The sequence below is a fragment of the Tympanuchus pallidicinctus genome, unplaced genomic scaffold (genome assembly GCF_026119805.1).
Source record: "Tympanuchus pallidicinctus isolate F22 unplaced genomic scaffold, pur_lepc_1.0 scaffold1, whole genome shotgun sequence".
In the NCBI taxonomy this organism is placed as follows: domain Eukaryota; kingdom Metazoa; phylum Chordata; class Aves; order Galliformes; family Phasianidae; genus Tympanuchus; species Tympanuchus pallidicinctus.
The window spans coordinates 54,355,379-54,370,521 of record NW_026294618.1 but is presented as its reverse complement, the minus strand read 5'-3'; the positions used below and the strand labels follow the sequence as shown (position 1 = coordinate 54,370,521).

Sequence of the window (15,143 nt, the reverse complement as noted above, 5' to 3'; positions counted from 1 at the left end):
AGGTCTTTGCGTGACTTCTTGAATGTTTTTTTGAAATGTTAAAGCTGAAAGGAGAAAATGGTGTTATTATCAAGGGAAGGGAAGATCACACTTTTCCTATCACTGCGTATCTGATTGCCTGCTCTCTTCTTCCTCTGCCCTGCCCAGACTATGAATTGGAGGTGTTTCCTGCAGGCCAGCTACAGCATCGCTATTGGAAAGCCTCAGCCACAAGTGAAGAATACAGGCCAGACTGAAAGCAATGACTTGCTGGTGACCGATCTCAGCTGATGGGGGAAAAAATGACTCCTCAGTGAACTGGGCTAGCTCCCAGAAAAAGAATCCATTGCTTTGGAAAAGAGATTAATGAAGTACATTCAGCAGATCTGCTGGCCACTGGACGGCAGTTTGTACTGCAGCCACCGGATGAGGCATTTTGTTGTGTCACTGGATTATTTATATCTTCCGTTGACTAGCACATTGGTTTCCCTAAAACAGAGTGAGTGTATGATTTGCTATTTTTTATTCTTTATTAACTTCTAAATATAAATTCAGCCATGAAGGGCACGTAGAGCTGACTGATTTGTGTGGGATGGGAGGAGGCAGGGGGAGCTCCCCAGCAGAGATCTCCTCTGCATCCCAACTTTCACAGATTTCTGAACCAGCAATGAATTTTTCTTTCTGCCTGATTGATGTTTATTCAAGGAATACTTTTCCTTAGTTTGCAGAATTAAGACCATTTGGTACCTCTCAAGCACCACAAAAATTTTTACCAGTAAAAGCATTTGCAGTGTTGTGTGTGTTCCAGATTTTTGCTTGAGCAAGCATATATTCTGATATTTATAAGCCTCTTTGGCAGTAAGTGAGAGGGGAGACCTAAGATTATGGGATATTTTGGTAGTGTTGAACTGCAAAGAGAAAACTTCTTGAACAAAATGTGTTGATAGTTAAGTAAAACTTATTGGGAGAGGGAAGACACCATTTTCTTTCAGTCTTGTATTAAGTTACATGTTGTTCTTATTCAATTTCCTTTGTTTGATCAAATTTACATGTGTATAAATATAGTGTTTATACAAAAAAAAAAAAAAAAAAAAAAAAAAAAAAAGAAGGGATGAAACAGTTCTGCTACTTCTGTAGAAATTGATTGATGTTAATGGTTAATGTTAAAACAAAAGGGAACACTAAGTTTTCATTGTGGCTGTATATGCCCATTTAAACTGTGCTAAGTGTATGGCTGGAGAGCCCCCTTAACTTTAATGCATGATCTATGAAAAATTATGTTCTGAGTCTTTCCTGTGCTGCTACCAAAGGTGTTTTCCAAGCAAAGAATTCTCTGATTTTTATCTGGATAAAGAGGAGATACATGTTTCCATCTCGTATCCCACTGATCTTCATCAGACCACTGGAATCAGTGTCCTCTGCTAAAGACAGTGAAAGACAATATTTTAAAATCATAAATAATTAGAAATTTAAAATAGTTACCTAAAACTCATCAATTTCTTGAACCATATTCTAGTGTCCAAAACTTTTCTTCTTAGATTTTTATCACATTATTCCTGTACCCTTTAATTTGCCTCTGCAAATTTGAAATAGAAGTACTGAAACTCTAGCAGGAAAGTTGCTTCCATGGGGGACCATCTCCCTGAAGTTTTAGTTTGGTTTTAGAACAGATCCAGATGTGATATAATTTGAAACACCATAAAAATCGGAAAATTGCCTCCCCTGGATGAGATGAGAATTAAACTAGTGTCATTTCAGGGGAAGATATATGATACTCACAGTCATATAAGACTTGACTAGTATAGAATTGGACTCTGGACTGTCAGGCCTACAGATTGGCTGGAGAAAGGCAAGCTTATATACTGTAAGTAAAAGAAGCACAGCAGTATGAAAGAAGAATGTAGGGCAAAAGCAATAGACATTTTATCTGCTGAAAACAGAGGAAGACTACAAGTTACAATTGATTTAAAAGAATATGTTTCGTTAACAGAGTTAAAACAGTTTTCCACTCATGTGTGCCCATTTGAAAGCTTTCGAAGATAGCTTAGTTCAGAAGAGTTAAACTGGTGTTTTGGAACCACTGTGAAGTAGAGTTATTAAAATGGTTCAGTCTTTTTACTTATTTATTTTATATTATTAAAAAGGATATTTTCTTCTACATGGAAATCACTGAAGAAAATACTGATCCACCTAGGAAAAGACTATATACAGTGCATACTATTTTTTCCAGCTATACTCTTGGTATATTTCTTGCTGTTGGGTGTCAAGGAAAGACATCTGACACTCTTCTACCAGGCATGGTCACTGAAAGGGATGAGATAGTTGGAAAGTGCAAAAGCCCAAACGCACTCCAGCTGAGTAATGGAGACACTCTACTGAGGAAGAGTTTGCCTTCCAAATTCCAGAAAAATGTAGCCCAGGACCACACTTCAGAGCATTTCTGAAGGAAGCAATTTAGAAAGACTGAGATTTCTGAATACAGCGAAATAATCTTTGTATGATACAAGCTTGCCGGTGACATTCAAGCCAGACAGTAATTTCTTCTCTCTTATTCAACAGTATTTTTCATTTATTCTTTTCCACATATCTATATTTTTTTCTTCTGGCTAGCTGAGGTTACTTCTCTGATTTCATTGGACAAGATGATGCTATTTTTGTTCCACAGGGCTCTGATAGAAACTGAATTCATGTTGTGCACACGCAGTAAACTATAGGCTTATAAGGATGAATTAGATAACCTGATTGTCATTAACATTTGCACAATACAGTCTATTAGGTGTTAAGTTTCAAAGGGGATGAGATTTCCTTACCAAGGTAAAGATGGTAGATTTGTATCATAAGTATCTGCCCCATTGTGTCATCTTTGGGCTAGTGTACAGGAAGGCAATCTCTTGTTTACTCTGCAATGCTAAGCTGTTTGTTAGAGCATGCTGTAGACTCACTGCTTTTGTGCTGCTTATCAGAGCTAATAAAGACTCGGTGCAGTCTGCTGAGCAAACAGAAGGAGCATTAGCTCTTAGTAAAACAATTTAATTCTGAAGCTTTGAATCTTCATTTAACAATCAAAGCACACTGCCTTTCACCAGGAGTACTGCGCTACTGATTGTTGCCATAGCAGTTATGTTGTATTAGAAAAATAAGTTTGTATACTGAGTTAACCACAAATTTATTTTTAAACAATATTCTGACTGACCTCAGAGGACAGTTTGAATGTATTAATTCAAGTATGTGCCTAAATATCTCATTGGAGTCAAACAGTGAAGTCTCAGAGATACTATTATGCCTTAAGACAAAATCTTCAGTTTTGTTGAGTTGAGGTGCCTCTTCAATAGTCTGTGGCAATAAAGAATGACAGTTATAATCTGGCATATAAAATAATATCCTGAAGTTAATGATTGCTTCTTTTGGTATTGCATATAGAAACAGTAAGATATCAGGAGATGTGCTAGAATACAAATGTAAAGCCACAGTTGCCATACATTATATGAAAAATAGTGAAATATTGCACAATTCAAGAAAGAGCATAACAGTTGTTTTCATAGAAAAGTCTTCTTTGTTCGTCCTTATCAACTTTGGGCATATGAATAATTTCATCATGGTAAGTAATGTTGTCCTGGGTTTAAGCCATTGATAGTTTGAAAATGATGAAACCCTGCCCAGATGGCCTTGATGAATTAGTGGTCATTGCCTCACATTTTCAAATACCTTTTTCCTAGTACACAGGGTACTTACATACAAGCAAATATTACCAGCTAATTTGTTCATAATTTGAGCCTAGGATTTCATTGTCTATTACTTCAGAAGTCTCAGTTCATCTTGGCCTTGTCTTCATGCTGAGCTGAATAAGCATTTCTTTATTAGTTCCTGGCTTATCTTTTTCCTGCTCTGTTCACCTGGACCAACATTATTCTTCAAAAGTGGATTAAACAGGAAAATACCACTGTTTCTTCTATAAGTGTTAAATGTAGGCACTTCCAAGTGTAGTACTCTGTAACACTTATGCAGATCGGTAGCCTGTGCATTCTCATTTTCCCTTGGGTAGAGGGTAATAGATGGTCCTTCTCGATATGTAAATTGACTTAAAGCTGGTCTACTGCCCACCTTATAAATGTCTAAATGCTCCTGTACGGAAAAAAGATGTCAGAGATGTACAAACGGGCAGCCTGGCTTTTTGGAAAGTGTTGGGTAAGCAGTTTCCCTCAAGATAGGATGCAAGTGCAACAATAAAGGTACCTATTGGAAGGTGTCTGTTGTGTTGATAAGAGTCAGGCAACCCAGAGACAAGGAGAGAAAGTGGGAGCTGATCCTGTTCCTGCTGAGACTTCTGGGAGAAATATTGCTGGATTTCAGTACGGACAGTTGTGCTGGATGAATATGCTTATCTAGAAATAAAACCCGGTTTTCCAAGTAATTTTTTTTTCCTATCAGAAGTCCAATATGTGGGAATTAATTTCTAAAATAAGGATTGGAGTATCAGCTATGATCTAATTTAATAACTTGAGGATATGCAATGCACCCTACAAATGTTAATGAACTAATCACCCAGCAGACTTCTGGGGTAGGAAAAATGTGATCTCTGTGTTACAAATGGGAAACTGGGGCACAGAAAAGATCAAAGATTTAGATTAGCCCTTTAGTTCTGTTCATAATTAATACACTTACCATGTACAAAATTAGCAAGTTAAAAAAAGAAAATGATGTAGAACTGTTAGCTGCAGAAGTCAGAGAAACTATTTTATTAAGCAATTATATAGATCTCCAAACCTTTCACCTCTGAGTATAAATCACGATTTAGGGGCATCAAATCAACTTCTTTTCCTTGTGGCTAATATTATTTTCCATCCTCTTACACTTCTCAGGTGCCAAAATAATGAAGTGGTGATACTGTTTTCATTACAAAATCCTGAAGAGAACAGAACAAAAAAACTAATGTGCTCAAAATAAATCTTGACATTACCATGTGTTACATTAAAATTGATTAGATTAAGGATCTTGCACATCATTTTTATGGTCTTTACAGCAGCATAATTCCACTGCCTTTAGCCTAGTACCTCTGATTTATACTAGTGTGTGTGAAGTTGGGCTATACTTGTAATTTGATTCCATGTATGCAGCTTTCAGCTGCAATTTTTCACACCCTTCAGGAAGGTTACACATAATCCTGGCTGCCACCATCCAAGTGGGAGTTTACCAGAATAGAATAGGGCAAAGGATGACTTTGTGTAGCTCATGTAATCCAGTCTGTAGTTACATGGTACGATATTTTTCTTTATGATGATTACATGACAATGCTGAATAAAGATTTGATCTGAAATATTTCAGCCTTTAGGGTCCATTTTTTTGTTGTTTGAGAAGCCTTTTCCCCCTTGTTCTCAAAAGACCTTCTAGATACCTTGTGACCATGCAGTTATTAAGGCCCAGTATACAAACTATAGTTTTCCAGAAAGAATTTGCAGTTCAATGGAAAAATGTTTAGTAATGGGATAAAATTAATGTTGCATCAGTGAGTAAAAATGAGATCAAACACAAATGTGAGATAGTTCCTACCTGGTTATGCATTAGCAATTTTATTTGTCCTGAGACGTTTTCATTTCTCGCTAAAATAATGTGGGATAACAGTTACTGCTAATCCTTTCAAAAATATATTCCTTCCTTACCAGCACTCCCCTTACAATGAGAATTTCCCTGTTTCCCTGGAGATTCTCCTCTCATCCGTGCTGTGGGGTTAATCCTGGAATCCTCATTCAGACAAAAAAAAAAAAAAAAGCATTAACCTTCCTGGAATATTTCCCCAGGCTTTGAGAAAACTCTGAGGATCTAGCTTTTAAGTTTATAGGGAATCTTTCCTCTTTCATTTACAATGGTGCTGTATTAGCATGTCTTAGTAATGCTTAACTTCAATGCTTTGACTTTTAATTTGAAACATGGCTATTAAGGTGATAAAGAAAGGTACTGCTAGTTTTCTGGAATGTCCTCAATAGTTTTGAGAGGTATTACATTTTCTCCTGTGTTGAGTATTTTAGTGCTCTCCCATTAATTTTTATCTCCAAACATAAAAATGAACTCTTTCTGATGTGAATCGTGAAGAATATGAATATTATATACTCTTTATACATTGATTTTCAGTTTCTGTTCTGTTATCAGGTATTTCTGTTACCCATTTTGGTTTTATGGTGCTATTTTTGAAGTTATGACTTTATCATTGCAATTTCAAATGGTACATTCAGGACAACTGAGCAAAAATAAACAATTCTGTTCTGATCCTGATTGCATCCGAACCTGCTGCAGTCTCTGATTCTACAGGGCTGGCAGTACTTCCCTTCAAGTGCAGGTTGCATGCTAAGTACATCTTTGTGGGATTCAGTGGCTGGTAGGACCAGCTCTCAGCATCTCACAGGAAACCCACAGGGAAGATCTAGTTACATATTTCTTGAATTTCAAGTAGGTAGGAACACCCTGGTTAAAGGCATGTTTTTCACTCAAGCTATTATTTTATATAGATTAGATGTATACAGTATATCAGATTATCTGTATAAGTATCAGGTAACTACTCCTGCTTTGCTGGTGGAACAACTTATTTGCCATGGCAAGCACAGCTGTCTTCTAGCCTTCGAACCAGATTAGGACTTCAGTGCCTTGGTTGCTATTTGGTTATCTTATTCCCTTGGCTGGCTGTTTCTTCATTCTGGTCCTCATTTTTCCTGCCTGTAAAGGATGACAATATCAAGACAGACTTGCCTTGAGATAAGAGATATCAAAGCATGCATGCAAAGCTGAAGCCTATGTTAGAAACTTCAACCTTGGAATTTGTCTACTTTCTTTGCTGATAGTCCTCACAATATTTGTGGAAGGTTACTTACTTCAATTTCAAGATTAATGCGCTTTAACATAGACAAAACAAACCAAAACTCACTCTCACACACACACACAAAACAAACCTTGTCTGCTGTGCTTTAGGGATACTTGCATCCTTGAACATCCTGTTCTTGTCCCTCTACGGAGCCATGGACTCTCTTTGTGAAAGAATGGGGAACAAGGGAAAAGAAAGAGTATGACTTACTTCCTCTGGGTTGTACCTTGGAGCAAGAACTGGATCGGCCAAGGAGTGCATTCATATGTGAAAGCTGTGCAGTGCTCATGTGCCAAGGGAAATATAGATTCAATGTGGACTATGGTGGCAATCCCAGATTTGGTATTGTCAAACCTTACTCATCTTCTCAGTTGGTAATAGCAATTTACTGATGAGGGGAAAGTTGTAGTCCCCACCAACATCTGCTGACAAAATGGGTTGACCATGTGCTGAACTGTACATGTTGTACAGTTTCACCTGCAAGGACAGATGAAAATCAGCTTTTGAGTTACCATCAGCACCAAAAGATCAGTTTTTTCATAAAGTCATCTATGCTGAGTAATTCTGCTTTTACTTTACATTAAAAAAAGAGAATTTCTTCCCATTTTGGAGTTTTCTACATTTGCAGAACAGATATTTTGGAATACAATACCTCTTTCTTATAATTATTTGAGACAGGTATGTTTCAGTATTGTAAAGCTGATGACAAACATGAGGATAATTGGCAATATTTGTTATTATTCTCTAGGACTTTAGGATCATCCAGTAACTTCTGAGTCACTGTTGCTTTTTTGTTGGTATTTTTTTTAAATTTTTTAAATTTTTTTCATGACTGGTCAGAAAAAAATCTGAGTCCACAAATGAAACGTGCACCAAGGTCTAGGAGGTAAAGGGTAAGAACTGAGTTGTCCACTTGCTGAAAAAATTCATGCCTTCCACCCCAGCTGGCAGCCCAGAGGCAGCAGGGGGGAAGTGGTGAGGGACAAGGGTCCCAGTGATTGTTTTGGGATGGCAATACTGGTTCTGGTGCTGAGCTGCAGCTTTCCTCCACATTCACTCATGCAGCAGCTCTGATGTACTGCAGCCTCTTGGGAGCTGTTATTTAGTGCTGCAGGAGCTAATTAAACCCTGGGAAGCAAAGTGCTGGAAAAGTGAACCTCAGCTATATTTGTGAAGCTGCACTGCCTTATTTTCTTTCCCTTTCCCTTTCCCTTTCCCTTTCCCTTTCCCTTTCCCTTTCCCTTTCCCTTTCCCTTTCCCTTTCCCTTTCCCTTTCCCTTTCCCTTTCCCTTTCCCTTTCCCTTTCCCTTTCCCTTTCCCTTTCCCTTTCCCTTTCCCTTTCCCTTTCCCTTTCCCTTTCCTTCCTCCTTCCTCCTTCCCCTTCCCCTCTCCCCTCCCCCCTCTCCCCTCCCTTTCCCTCCCCTCACCCTTCCCCTCCCTTTTTTTTAAGGGTCCCCAAGGCCATATAAGTGTCCTTACCTGCTGTCTTGCCAGAAGCTGGCAAGCTGATGATAAGTTTTGCTCCCCTCCAGCTTGCCCAGGCCAGGCACTGAGGCCTGATGTCGTTCCTTGATACCCCCCCCCTGCAGTGGTAGTAGAGGGGTGATGGCTTTCATCCCAAAACTCCTGGTGGTTACTGCCTGCTAAGACCCATAGCCCGCAATGGGAACAGGCTGCCTGCCAGACTTTCTCCACTATCCCAAGATATAATATAGGGTTTTCTTATCTCCAGGTATGATTTCCTGCTGTGTTTTTTTTCTCCTTCGGGGAAGGCTCACTAGATGGCACTGTGTTCCTGCTGGACAAGCCACCTTTGCTTCTAGGGTAGGTGAAAGGCATCATTGCCTTTGTCTTTACTTTCATCTGTCTGCCTTCAGTCTTTACCAGCGGGGGGGGGGGGAATTGGGTATTCATTAATAAAATGTGCTTTAGTACAGTTTCCCATTCCAGCTTCAGGAGCCCTGAATCATTTGCCCAAGGGAATCTCTAGTTAGAATAATACACTTTATATTACATGATTTTCTACTTTGTTCTTTCGGTGTGCTTCTCTCTTCCTGTTACTGCCCATGCAGCAGGCTTGGAAGGCATAGAGAAAAGTGGGACTGCAAGTTTAGCGCAAGACTAAACTTTCTCAAATGTGGATGTTGCCTTGCAAGTTTGGAAAACAAATCAAAATAGTAAGTGTGTATGTTTGACTACATGCACATAAATGGCTAAAACACAGCTATCCAATGACATGAGCACATAATGTTGTTCACCAAGTTGTAGTTTCAGGAAATTCTTGCTGTAAATATTTTAATAGAAATATCTTTAAAAAGTGCTTGACCAAAATCAACTTCAGCCACCAATCCTACAACTCTGGGATGAAAGTCTCATGATGAGAGAGTTGCTTGGGGCAGTTAAAAGTTTCTATACCATTTTAGGATCTACAGATCCATAATTTGGCAGAAAAAGAGAATAAAGTGATGAAAAAAAAAGGACTAAAAATGCTAAAGGACTAAAAATTAATTGTTTACCTTGGGCTGAAGCCTGAATGAAAAGCTTTTGGTCATTTCCTATTGGCTCCACAAACCTTAATATACTACTGCTTCTTTCTGCAAGAAGTGTTGCCAAGCAGAAGTACGTGGAAGAAGTGGGTGTTTGAGCTCTTCTTCACAGTGTCAGAGAATTCCTCACTACTGTGTTGTTTTGATTAGTAGCTGACTTAAATGCAGAACAATTACCAAAGGCAAAAATTCCACTGCTGGGGGGCCAATTTATACAAATTTGTGCAGAACAGTGTTGCTCAAAAAATGTGATTTGTGGCTTAATGCTGTTTAAGTCCATTTTTGGATTGCAAACACAATTTTAAAAAAAAGTATGTGAGTTTTAAAATTGAACAGCTTGAAATGAGAGGGATGCAATTTCCTCTCTTCAATTAAGGAGGTTTGTTATGAAGGAGGTTATACTTATCAGCCTAAGACAAATGAAGGTTGATAGCTGAACTCTAACAGATACTTCATGTTTTCTACAAGTCACTAGGCACGGATTTCTATATTTACTGTATTTCCCTCTTAAGTTCACAAAAGGATATTCAGTTCTGTGAGATCTTGCTGCAACTGGAGGATGTAGTAATTCTACAGGCTTCATTCTCTCCATAGCAATTGTAAATGAGTCAAGCACTGGTGCAGCTGTGCATACAGTAGCTATGTGAAAGCAGACATAGAAGTAGGCCCTGTACAATGCCTAATGTTATTCTCACCTGAAGCCCCTATACATAATGCCTCCTAGGCTGCAGAATGCTGCAGAAAAAAGTGCTGTGAAGAAAGTGACTTGGTAGTCTCTAAACCTTGAGCATCTCTTGCATCTGCAATGACTTTTAGTGAAGTCTATCTAGTGTTGCACAGACCCATATTTCAAGTCCATGTAATTAATGCAGTTCATTTTCCTTGTCAGTGCAGAACTTGTATAGAACTATGCTCCAGACTCACAAACAAGACAGTCTGGACTAAGGTGGCCTGAGGAAAACACTAGAAGGAAAGAGTAGATGTCATATTCTGAGCTGGGCTAGATGCAGGCAGAATGAATACTGGTTCTGCTCAGTTGGAAAATAAACTCATTTTCAGTGAGTTTGGTTATAGAACACATGATGAGTAGAAACTCAGGGTAGCAGTATGTGAAGGAGGGGTCTTAGATATCTTGGTGCAGTCATATTCGATGATTCCAATTGGATTCCATGTTATATAACTTGTGAAGACACTTATTTTCCTTGTGTATAAGCAGTTATGTGGTTTGAAGTTAACATGATCCAATGATGTAATGGACAAAACTAAACAAGAATTGGAACTGACCAAACTTAGCAATGTTGTGAGAGTAATTCTAGACTGGTTATTGAGGGAGAAAACCCAGAGATGTTTAGCCATAAATTATAATAATGTTAGACAGATGAAATTGAAGTGTGCATTAGGGTTTTGTAACTCAAGGACACTAAGGACAATATTAAAGGTCAAAGTGCAACTTATGTTTCTGAATATCTGCCTGTGGGAACTGAGGTGGGGGACTGTAAACCTAATCCCTGGTGCCTGTAAGTCTTATTACAGGATCTTCTCATTCCTACAGCTGTATGGATCATTGAGCAGTCGGAATGGAGTAATCTTCCTTCTCTGCTGATCTGTGACACAAGGTATTATGTTTTCTGAATAACATTTATCATGCAATAGGATCATAAAATGCAAAAAAAAATTCTCCAGAACAACCATTTCAATTGCTGGATGAAGTCTTGTTGTGTTCTCAGTCAGTGTTTGTCTCTTCAAGGGTAACTTGTACCAACTGGAGAGCGCGTATATGGAATCTTGGTGACATATACATCTGCTACAAAAAGGAGACGTTAATGATCACTTCGTTGAGGTACAGCTGAGTTCTATTCATCCTTGAAAAACAAAACAAAAAATTGCTAACCAATGGTAATCACAGACCTGCTGTAGCTATTAACACACAATCTTCACTTGGAGATACAATGTTTCTGTCTCTGTGTACTTGATTATGTAGGTGCACAACTCCATGTGACATCAGCAGATCAGTGGGCTGAAGCAGATGAATCTCCACCTGGTGTATCAACATTATTGATGGTTTTGGTATTTTATTTTGGATTAGACTTAATCTGTTTCCCTGACATCTCATACATTGTCTTGAAGGACCACTCACCAGTTCAGTCCTTTTCTCTCTCCACTATGGACTGGGGTGAGCTGTGTAGAGAGAGGAACTTTGCATAGCGAGTCTGGTTTGAATGTACTAAGGCTACTCTCCAAACCGTACTGCTGGGTGGTAAAATGAAACACTCAGGACAACACTGTGCTGCTGCTCTGAACCAGAGCAGTAATGTGAGCATAACCCAGTGACCTCGTGTTTTGGGGTCAAACACTTCTGGTATCTTAGCTAGACTGTTTTGTTCTCGAGTCATTACAAACACAGCAAGGAACTTGTTCCTTTGTCTGCAACATTGTCTAATGAATCACTTAGCTCACCATGGCAGTTAATCTTTTTTTTTTTTTTTCTTTCTAAAATACATGTCATGACACAGTTGTTAGGTCATGTGCCCTCAGGATGTTCTTCATGCTGTTTTTTTAACCTGTTAGAACAGAAAAGAGAGAAAAAAAAAAAAGCCACGAAAAAACCAAACCCTTCTCTCTTGAGCCTCTAAACTCACTGGTGATCTTAAATTTGAGTCATACAAGCTCGCTTGTTCTTCAGCACTATGCACTGATAATAGTTACTCTTTAATTTAAGGATGGCTAACAGCCATGATTTCCTATGCATATTTTTCCTTTGGGTACCAAAAATGAGATGCACATTAGCTGATTTTGGAGAGGCACTAAGTCTATCCAAAACACAAGGGTTGTATTGCTTTAGCCCTCTTGACTATTCCAAACTCAGCACGTCTGTTTTTTAAGAATGTAGGTGTGCAAATGAAGAAATGAATTTTGATTTTCTTCAGCAGGTGTCACAGTCACACAGTCCGTGTAAGTTTGAGATAAATCAAATTGTATCCTTGCAGGTGATGGAAAATGTGAAAGAACAAGCAGCAAGTGAAGAGATCAATGTCAGTATTTTCAGATTAGGCTGCAAAGTTCTCTTCCTTTTCTCTTCCAGACCACCATATCATAGACTTTTTCACAGATTGCTCAGGCTTTGTCTTAAACTTATCTGAATTTCTTCTCCTTAGTTTCTCCAGAGTTATTTGAATTTTCCAGGACCTCACTGTTCTGCTGGTTAGACAAACTTGTTTTCCAGTTTAAATTTATTCAGAGTTCTTTTCTAACACATAGGTTTTATGTGATTAACTGAGACATCCAAGACTTCTGTTCTATTAGTAGTTTCCAAATATTGTTTCTCCAATTTGGTGGAAGGCTATCATTATTTTATTAACTAATTTTTATTTGTCAAGTTGTTTACCCAACTTCTTTCTCTGGAATTCAAGGGCACTCAGTTTCTCTATGATGATGTTCTGGTCTTCCTCTTCATTAATGACATCTCCTAGCTTTGTCAGCAGTAAATTTCATTATTATTTTTTGATATCAAAATCACTGATAAAAACATTGAGGAAATATTAATCAAAGACCAGTGACCAAATTATTAACTCTTCTCTGACTCAACTTGTCTGCCCTGTGTTGGCTGTAGGCGCATGCAAGCTCCTCATTAATGCAGTAATTCTCCTCATCAATGTAGCAATTCTCCTCTTCCCCAGTCAAATCACTGATTTTCTGGACAGCACTGTATCACACACTTTGCTAAATTAGATCCAATGTATTTACACAGAATCAGTTGCTGCAGTGGGAAGGAATCTCTGAAGATTATCTAGTTCAAATCTCTCTTCAATGCTGGGTTATCTCACACTTAGAGAAAAAAAACGTCTAGTCTGGTGTGCACTTGCCAAATGAAAGTTGCACTTTACCCAGATTTGGTTTTGTCTTTCCATCTTTAACAAGTTTCTGATGGGACATGTACCTTCACCTTGGTGAAATGCCTTTGTATGCATGTGTTAGGGGAAAAAAAAGTGCTTCTTGTTACGAGGGAAAAACTCTAGTAGGCTACTGTTGAATCAAATCTGTAGGATGTAGTTTAATTGATAAGAATCTGTAGTATGTTACTGGATTTTTTTTTTCCTGCCCATTAGATGTCAACGGAAAAAATATGTGTATTTTTGACAAGTGCTATTCCTTGGTATCATTGCCTGTATACAATTTTGTTGTTTTAATTTTCCTTTCTAGTGCAAATGATAGCTTTGCATTTACAGACCTTGAAGCTACCTCACAGTACTCTCTTGGCAGTCCAGTTTTGAGGTAAAAGCATCAAGTAACATACCCAAGGTGAAGGATGGGATACTCTCTTCTTTCAGCTGCTCTGGCTCCCACTGTCCCATGGGTGCACTTTAGGGTGTTAGATGTGACGCTAAATAGTTTGAGAGCAGAACCACATTTCCAAAGCTGAACCCTTTTCTTGATTTTTGATTTAAAAAAAAAAAAAAAATTGGGAGGAGAGTAGTAGGAGGAAGAGTGGATAGGGAGCTGTCAGCTGTAATACACTTTTTCTGAAATTCATTTTCTACTCTGAACTTGACGCAGATGGGGTTTCCACGGTTCTAACACTTCAGGCACATCAGCAGTTGCTAGCTTTCAGGACAGGATGCAGCCCCCTCCTTACTTTCTAAACCAGCACTCCAATCCACCCACCTTCCCTTTCCAACCTTAGTTTCCTTGTGCTTGGGAACTGCTGAATCATGGCCTGAACCTCTGATAGATCACCTGAGGCAAGCAATGAGTCAGCCATGGGAGCACAGCTGAAGGCAATTCACCTGTGCTGCTGGAAGGGGTGGAGCCAGGCTCCACCTCTCCTAGACCCACTTAAGAGCTGACTACCAGTAGGGAAGGATCTCTCCTGGAGATCTAGTTTGCTGGAGTTTCATAAGTGAGCCTAGGGTATGGGTAAGCTTTTTTTATCTAGTCTCTTTCTGTTATTTATAATCTGCTTTACCTAACTCTCTTGTGTATTTTGCAGTTGTAACATCTTAGTATTCACTGATTATACACCTTGCTTCTACACATACATTTTAAGCTACAACTTGCTCCCTCACTCCTGTTTCTTCCCCCTCATTTCCTGTCTGACAAAATGGGGACTCCAGTCCTATCCCTCTTCTTTCTTAATTGCTCTTCTTCTTTAACCTCTGGGGTAACCAGCCTATGACTAGCCCTTTTTCTATCCAAGCCCAGTGCTCCCTTCCTCATCCTATAGAGATCCATTTACACTGGAGTTACAGGTATAGTTGTGTTGAGTGCTAATTGTATCAGCATGTCATCACACTTTGGGAGCCATGAGGGATTCACCCACACAGACATTATTAAGAATATCTGCTGCCACCCACCGTGCAAATTCACCTGGAAGAGATTTCTGTATGCCTTGAAGTCAGGAATCTCTGATCTTGATGTAGGACTTGTGAGACTGTCATGAAAACAGAAGGACTGAATTTTTAGGTGTGACAGGTATATGTTGTGAGTGTGGAGTTGGGAGAGGAAGGTCTGTACATAAGATGCAAGAATGTGAACTGGTCATCCATGGTATTTTAGTGTCTGTAACGTTTTGCCCCCTATCTTATGAAAGAATTGTAGAAAGGCCTGGGTTGAAAAGGACCACAATGATCATCTAGTTTCAACCCTCCTGCTATTTGCAGGGTGGCCAACCACCAGACCAGGCTGCCCGGAGCTGCATCCAGCCTGGCCTTAAATGCCTCCAGGGATAGAGCATCCATAACCTCCTTGGGCAACCAGTTCTAGTGTGTAAC

At 39.0% G+C, this 15,143-nt stretch overlaps 1 long non-coding RNA gene across 1 annotated transcript in view; it reads left to right on the top strand.

The window, feature by feature from the left end:
• The first annotated feature begins 8,448 nt into the window (after positions 1-8,448).
• The window catches only part of LOC128079537 (uncharacterized), a 57,723-nt gene continuing 51,028 nt past the window's right edge, over positions 8,449-15,143 (top strand). Inside the window, exons 1-3 of the long non-coding RNA XR_008206204.1 lie at positions 8,449-9,006; positions 10,928-10,991; positions 11,123-11,215. This is a non-coding gene — a long non-coding RNA (uncharacterized LOC128079537). The remainder of the gene's footprint in view (positions 9,007-10,927; positions 10,992-11,122; positions 11,216-15,143) is intronic.